This window comes from Macaca nemestrina, chromosome 8 (genome assembly GCF_043159975.1).
Source record: "Macaca nemestrina isolate mMacNem1 chromosome 8, mMacNem.hap1, whole genome shotgun sequence".
Taxonomy (NCBI): domain Eukaryota; kingdom Metazoa; phylum Chordata; class Mammalia; order Primates; family Cercopithecidae; genus Macaca; species Macaca nemestrina.
Genome location: NC_092132.1, coordinates 74,543,904 through 74,550,707, shown reverse-complemented (window position 1 = coordinate 74,550,707; position 6,804 = coordinate 74,543,904). Strand labels below are relative to the sequence as shown.

At 35.8% G+C, this 6,804-nt stretch overlaps 1 protein-coding gene across 1 annotated transcript in view; it reads left to right on the top strand.

Moving 5' to 3' along the window:
• The window catches only part of LOC105483600 (XK related 9), a 170,194-nt gene extending 164,040 nt beyond the window's left edge, over window positions 1-6,154 (top strand). Inside the window, exons 9-10 of the transcript XR_011606952.1 lie at window positions 2,364-2,486; window positions 6,082-6,154. The gene's annotated coding sequence lies outside the window, so the exon portion shown is untranslated. The remainder of the gene's footprint in view (window positions 1-2,363; window positions 2,487-6,081) is intronic.
• Window positions 6,155-6,804: the final 650 nt, after the last annotated feature.

Here is a 6,804-nt window from a genome sequence, read left to right as displayed (position 1 = left end):
GAATATGGCTGTAAGTAGCTCAGGTAGACTCTTGGAATAAGATATTAACTACATTCTTCCAAAATTAAGCAATCTTGCAAAGTCTTTAAGTTTAGAACTAATCCTGGAGCAAAGCTTGTGTAGTTAAGAGAATGGAAGAGAGAAATTTATTATTGCACAGATGTGATTAGCAAAATTGTTCAATAATATCCTGTATCTCCATGTTGTAGCCAAAAGGTTTCACTGAAAACAAATTCTGCTGCTTGTTTACATACAGACAATTTTTTTAAAAGAAGTAAGAATAATGATACTGATCACCTGTTTGAATTTTTAAATATGTGTCTCTAAAAGTAACCCTGGAGGAAATTTTAGGGGATAATGCTGAAACAGTTGTTTTTCTCAAAAGACCACCCTAGTGGGTGACTCAGTTAAGAATTATTTGCTATAAATCTTCAATGCAAAAATAGGCTTGAAAATGTCATCATGGACAATGGCAAATGTTGGGAGAAGTAATTAAGTCTAGAAAACCAGGACCTGAGGAGAGTGAATGGGGTTGCAGTGTTTAGGTGCAGTAGCATAGCCCTGAGTACACAGTGCAGTCTACCAGAATAAAATGAGAAGCAAGAAGATAAACTTATGATAACAGTGCTTTGCTAATCTGGTTACTGAGCATATTTAAAAAGCTACAGAAGAGAATACACCTCCATGGCTGTGGTCCATTTTATGCAGATAGCAGAAAACACAGTCTTTACACAGACAAATCAAGTCTGTGTTTTTAAAGTACATTTTGCTTTACAAAATGTTGCACTAGGTATCTACATGATACATTTTGACCAGCATTATTCAACAGTATTTGGAGAAATTCTAAGGTAATTTTTCTAGATTAATGATTTTTAGTGAAAGGATTATTAATGTATTTGGTCAAGGCTGAAATAAAACATTTTGGGTATCATGAAAATAAGCAAATAAAAAAAAATTAAGAGGAATAGGTCCATGACATAGTCTCATTCGTGACTATTGGTAACTTAACTTTGACCTTATTTAAGTTAACTGAAGAAAAAAGTCTAATATTTTGAATATCCAAACTTCAACCAATTCAATGATAAATAACCTAATTAATTTCAGTTATCATTAATAGTTACACAGTGGTAAGACCAGCTGACCAGAGTTCAAACCTTGACTCCTCCAGTGATGGTTCTGTGTGATTATATGTCTGTTGCACAGTTTCCTGTGGTAAATAATAGCACCTACCCCACAACGTAGTTCTGAGAATGGGGTTAGTGTACATGAATCGTGCATAGTTCCATGTCTGATGTTATTAAATGTTAGTTTTAGCTCATAAGGTTGTAACAAACACAGAAATAATTGTCAGTTGTTGCAACTTTTTCTGTTTTCTGTTGATGTTTTACAACATTGTGGAGCATTCTTGCTATGCAATACAAGTACATTGTTCTATGGTTGCTACCCTTGGGCAGGTGGGCCAGCAAAGTTGTATGAAATGTTCAAGCCAACATTACATTGAATAATTGTTACACTGAATCATTTAAAGACTTTGCAGGCATGCTTAACCAGCGCAGATGTTGATAAATTAAATATCCAAGTCTGTACTGAATTATTTGCACTTATGTAACATGATAATTATAAAAGTAATAGCTTGTATAGTTTCAAACAATGATTAAAAAGTTAGATATCTATGAGTTATGAAGCCATACTTCAATTTAGCTTATGTATATAACTTATAGAAAGTATAGCGTTTTGGAGTTGCCTAACCTGTTAGTAGGAAGAATTAAACTCCATCAGGTAAATGCAAATGCTACAAGATAATGTTTAACAAAAGTATAAACTGATCTATAAAATATCCTAAAAATTACGTTTCTGCAAGTGGGTTGGAAGGCCTGGATGTGAGAGTGTGTTGGGGCTATACATGTAAGTGTGGGTCATATGTGAAACAGACTAAAATCTGAAAATTTTAGGTCCATATCCTGTTGTATACTTGCTGAACTTCTGGAGTAATCCTTGTTTCATCTATCAAATATGAGAAAATATAGTGAAGTTCCTTATGAGGACCATTATAATTTGGTTTTTCAAAAATGCAATTTAATCAAACTAATTTACATCTCTAGTGATCTCATGACTAACTAGAATGGTCCTTTTCTATTTCTTGCCAATTTCATTTACAATAAACAACAAAACACAGTTTAGGTGTAACTTAGGTCTGAAGGGAAAATATCTATACTGTGTCTAGTAAGCATAAGAAAAACAAAAAATTAAGTGTAATTTCTAAAAGATTAATTCAATTCTATAGAATTAAGGCCTAGAAGACTACGAAGAATGTGTTAGAAATGTTAGAATGATTGTGCTTTACCTAATCTTCATACATATAGGAAGCTTTGAAAAATTCAAAAGAAAATATGCAAGGCTGGATTCAACTTCATCTACAGCAAGAACTTTGATAACTGCACAATCATCAATCATTCTCAGAGAACAGAAAGCTCCAGTTCAAGCCTGTAAGTCATTTCTTTGCTGATATTATGGTATGGTAGTCAGCTGTGTCTCAATGCAGACATAGTGGTACAAAAGAATGAAGTAGAGATGAGGAGGTACCTATTAGCAAAAGGAAATCTCTTTCTGAGTAAGACAAATACCCTGCAGTGATTTTCACTGAAATTTACACTTTTCTAAATATTGGTCATTATATGGAAATCTCAGACTCATCTTTCTACTCTATGAGATCTTAATTTTTCATGACCTAATAGTTTTTTCGTTAATAAATGCTGTTAGAATAAATAATTTAAAAAGCAAAGTCATCTTGTGGAATGTAGGTTCAGGTTTAAGTAATTACTATTCTTGTTTTACTGCATTTTGATGAGCACCAACATTCTAATTATAGTCCAGCATCTCTTGTTTAGCAGGCAATGCCAATGCCAAGCATACTCCATTATATATTGCTATGGAGTAACCATTAGCAACAACTCCATTCACCACCCTAATTTTTGACTAATGTTCCATCCACATGAGTGCTCTAGTCTCCAGAGATAAGAACAGCTATACTCACTATGTTCGTTGTCCCAGTCACCTTTGACAATTGTTTCTTTTTTTTTTTTTTTTTTTTGGCCTCATGTCACAAATTATCTACTAAAGGACACACCTTAGCCCTGTGATTAAAAAGAATTGATTACTTCGGCTGTTTCTTATGCAAGATCTTTACTTTCATCTAAAATAGTGCTCTCATATTTCACACTGAGTTTCAAAATTCCAAAGAGGAGACCTGTATACTACTGTGATTTGATGTGATAGAATGCCAAAGTGGGGTACAAGTTGAAAGTAGGTTCAAAACTTCACTAATTTATATGAAAGTGTGCCTTTAAAAGTATTGAATATATAAAAGTATTAGAAATTAGTTTCCTTTTCATATTTTTAATTGTCTAAAAAACAAGTTATCAGTTGCATGAGATATTTTGTACTTAGTCATTCTCATTTCAGAGAAGCTTAATGAGTTCCTACTTTGGAATGCTCTGACTCCCCTTTAGTTCTGTAAATGTCTGTTCATGAGAGGATGGTTCACATTAATTACAGTGTCTCTTCATCTTCCTTTGCATGCAGCAGGATTCCAATATCCAGCACCTTGCGTCTGAAATGAAATAAATGGGGAGAGGATGTTTGCCTATTTACATCTAGTATATATGATAGGACTAACTTCTCCTATCTGAGTCCCCAAAATAACCTCTTACAGTCTAGTCTATCCTCTGCAATTTTGTTTTTTCCTGTAAGGCATAATTGTCTTAGTATTTTTGGATTCCTATATCAAAATACCATAAATTGGGTGGCTTATTAGCAACAGAAATTTATTGCTCATGGTTCTGGAACTGGAAAATCAAAGATCAAGGTGCTGGCAGATTTGGTATCTGGTGAGGGCATGCTTCCTTATAAGTGGTGCCTTCTTGCTGTGTCCTCACACGGTGGAAAGGGCAAACAGCTCACTCAGGCCTCTCCTGTGAGGGCACTAATCCCATTCATATGGTCAGAGTCCTCATGACCTAATTACCTCCCAAAGGTCCTACTTCCTAACACCATCACCTTGGGAATTGGGGGAGGATTTAAACATAAATTTCAGGGGTGAGATACAAACATTCAGGCCATAGCAACAAGAATAAGGGATTTTATTGATTCTATAATCTGTTCCATGAATACTTCAGCATTTCTGAAATAAGAATGGGTCTTTTGGCCAGGCATGGTGGCTCATGCCTGTAATCCCAGCGCTTTTGGAAGCGGAGGTGGGGAGAGGATTGCTTGAGCCCAGGAGTTTGAGACCAACCTGAACAACACAGTGAGCCCTCATCTCGCTTAAAAAAAAAAAAAGAAGAATGGGTCTTTCAATCAATGGCGTATTTTTCTTAGCAGCACACAAAGTATGGATTAAAAAATTATCAATATGATTTGAATGTTTATCTTTTTCCAAACCCATGTTCAAATTTAATTGTCATTATAATAATATTAAGAAGTAGGACTTTTAAGAGGTGATTAGGTCAGGAGGGCTTTGCCCTTATGAATGGATTAATGTTACTGTGGGAGTGGGTTCCTTCCTTACGAATGGATGAGTTAAATACTTATTTCTTGTTCTCTCCATCCTTTCTTTCTCCTTCCCCCACCACTCTCTCTCACTCTCTTTGCCCTTTTGCCGTGGAGTTATGCAGCAAGAAAGCACTCACCAGATGCTAGCCCCTCAATTTTGAACTTCCCAGCCTCCAGAACTGTGAGCAAATAAATTTCTGTCTATTATGAGTTGCTCAGTCTGTGGCATTCTGTTATAGCTTCACAGAACTGACTAAGACACTGATGAATTTTTGAATTGTATAAAATTCAGCAAAAATTGCTAAAATTTATTAGGATTTACTAAGTCTCAGTTAGTATTTTAAGTGATTTACCCCCTTCATTTATAAACTCTGCAAGAATTTCTATAGAAACTGAATTTCAGAGGGGCCAAGTGACATAGTAAGTGGCAAAGCCAGGCTTTGAGCATGTGTCTGTTTGATGGAGTCCCTGTTCTTCAGTTTCCTACCACATACTTTTCCTCTCTCCAAGCCTGTCCTTAAGAAATGATCAGTCATTTGATCTTCAGTGTTCTTTCTTCCAAGTGTTTTTGCAATTTAGAGATAAAAGATATCTCTCTAATTTTGGAATGCTAATCATGCACAGTACAATAGCTTACAAAATATTTTAATTTATTCAATTAACACTAACGGACTCTTTCTTTTTCTGGGCATGATGGTGAAACAAAAATTACTAGAATGTAGTTCCTGTCTCCAAGGACTGAGTCTAGTGGCAGAATCTCAGACAAAAATTATAACAGTGGGGAAAGTTTTAGAGCAGGGATAAGTACCAAGATCCTCAGGCATGAGTTACCTCAAAGTTGAACTGAGCTGGGCTATGTCTGTAGTAGTTAAGAGGAGTCTTCCCTGAGGAAATGACCTCAAAACTGAGTTTTGAGTCACAAGAATTTGCTTCAGGGTGTCATGTACTGTGCCAGATGATGAATAAATGAGTAAATCAATCAGTCAACAAAAGAAAATAATGAACCATGGAGTGAAAAAGACTGAGCCCACAACTCTGGAACACTGACATAAGGAGCAGTTAGTGCAAGACAGGGCTTTGAGGGAGCCTGACAGGGCTATTCTCTAGAAGAGTGGAAAGAGATGGGGGTGGGGGCAGTGAAGAAATGATAGAAGGTTTCTGTGAAGCAAGAAGGCTTCAAGGAGGGAATAGCCAACATTGCCAAAAGTTGCAAAGAAGAAAAACTATAATCCCTGAAACAAGCTTATCAAATTTGTCTCCTTATAAAAGACACCCCAGAAAGTTCTCTTTCTACCATGTGAGAACACAGTGAAAAGTGAAAAGGCTATCTATGTACTAGAAAATAAGCCCTTATCTTAGACGGAATCTACTGGCATTGTAGACTGAATCTACTTGATCTTGGACTTTCCAGCTTCAAGAACTATTAGAAATAAATGTTTGTTATTTCAAGCCACCTAATCTTTAGAATTTTTGTTTTAATGTGAATAGACTAAGACAATTACAAAGGTTTACACTTATGTTTTCTTCTAGGACTGTTATAGTGTAAGCTCTTCTGTTTAGATCCTTGAACCATTTTGACTTCAGTGTTGTATATGGTGTGAGGTAGGCATTCAAATTCATTATTTTGAATATAGATATTAACCTTTTCGTGCTGTATTAAAATGAGCATTCTTTTCCCATTGAATGCTTCTGGAACATGCTAGGGTTTGGATGTTTGTACCCTCCAACACTCATGTTGAAACTTAATCGTCAATGTGGAATATTGAGAGATGAGATCATTAAGAAGTGATTGGGTCATGAAGGCTCTGCCCTCATGAATGAACTAATACATACATTAATCAATGGATTAATGAAGTATCATGGGAATTGGACTGGTATTTATAAAAAGAGGAAGAGAGACCTGAGCTAGTATGCTCAGCTCCTGTGCCATGTAATGCACTAGGCCATCTTGGGGCTTTGCAGAGTACGCCCCACTAGCACACATGCCTTCAGCAGATGTGGCCCCTTGACCTTGGACTTCTCAGCTTCCAAAGAAAAGAATCCCTTTTCTTTATAAATTACCCAGTTTCAGGTGTTTGATTATAAGCAGCAGAAGTTGGACTATAACAGCACCCTCGTCTACAACCAATTGATCATAGATGTATAGGTTTATTTCTGGACTTACAATTATATTCCCCTGATATATATTTATCTTTATGTCAGTTCCACACTGTCTTGATTATTGTAGCTTTGTAGTAGAATTTAAAGTTGGGA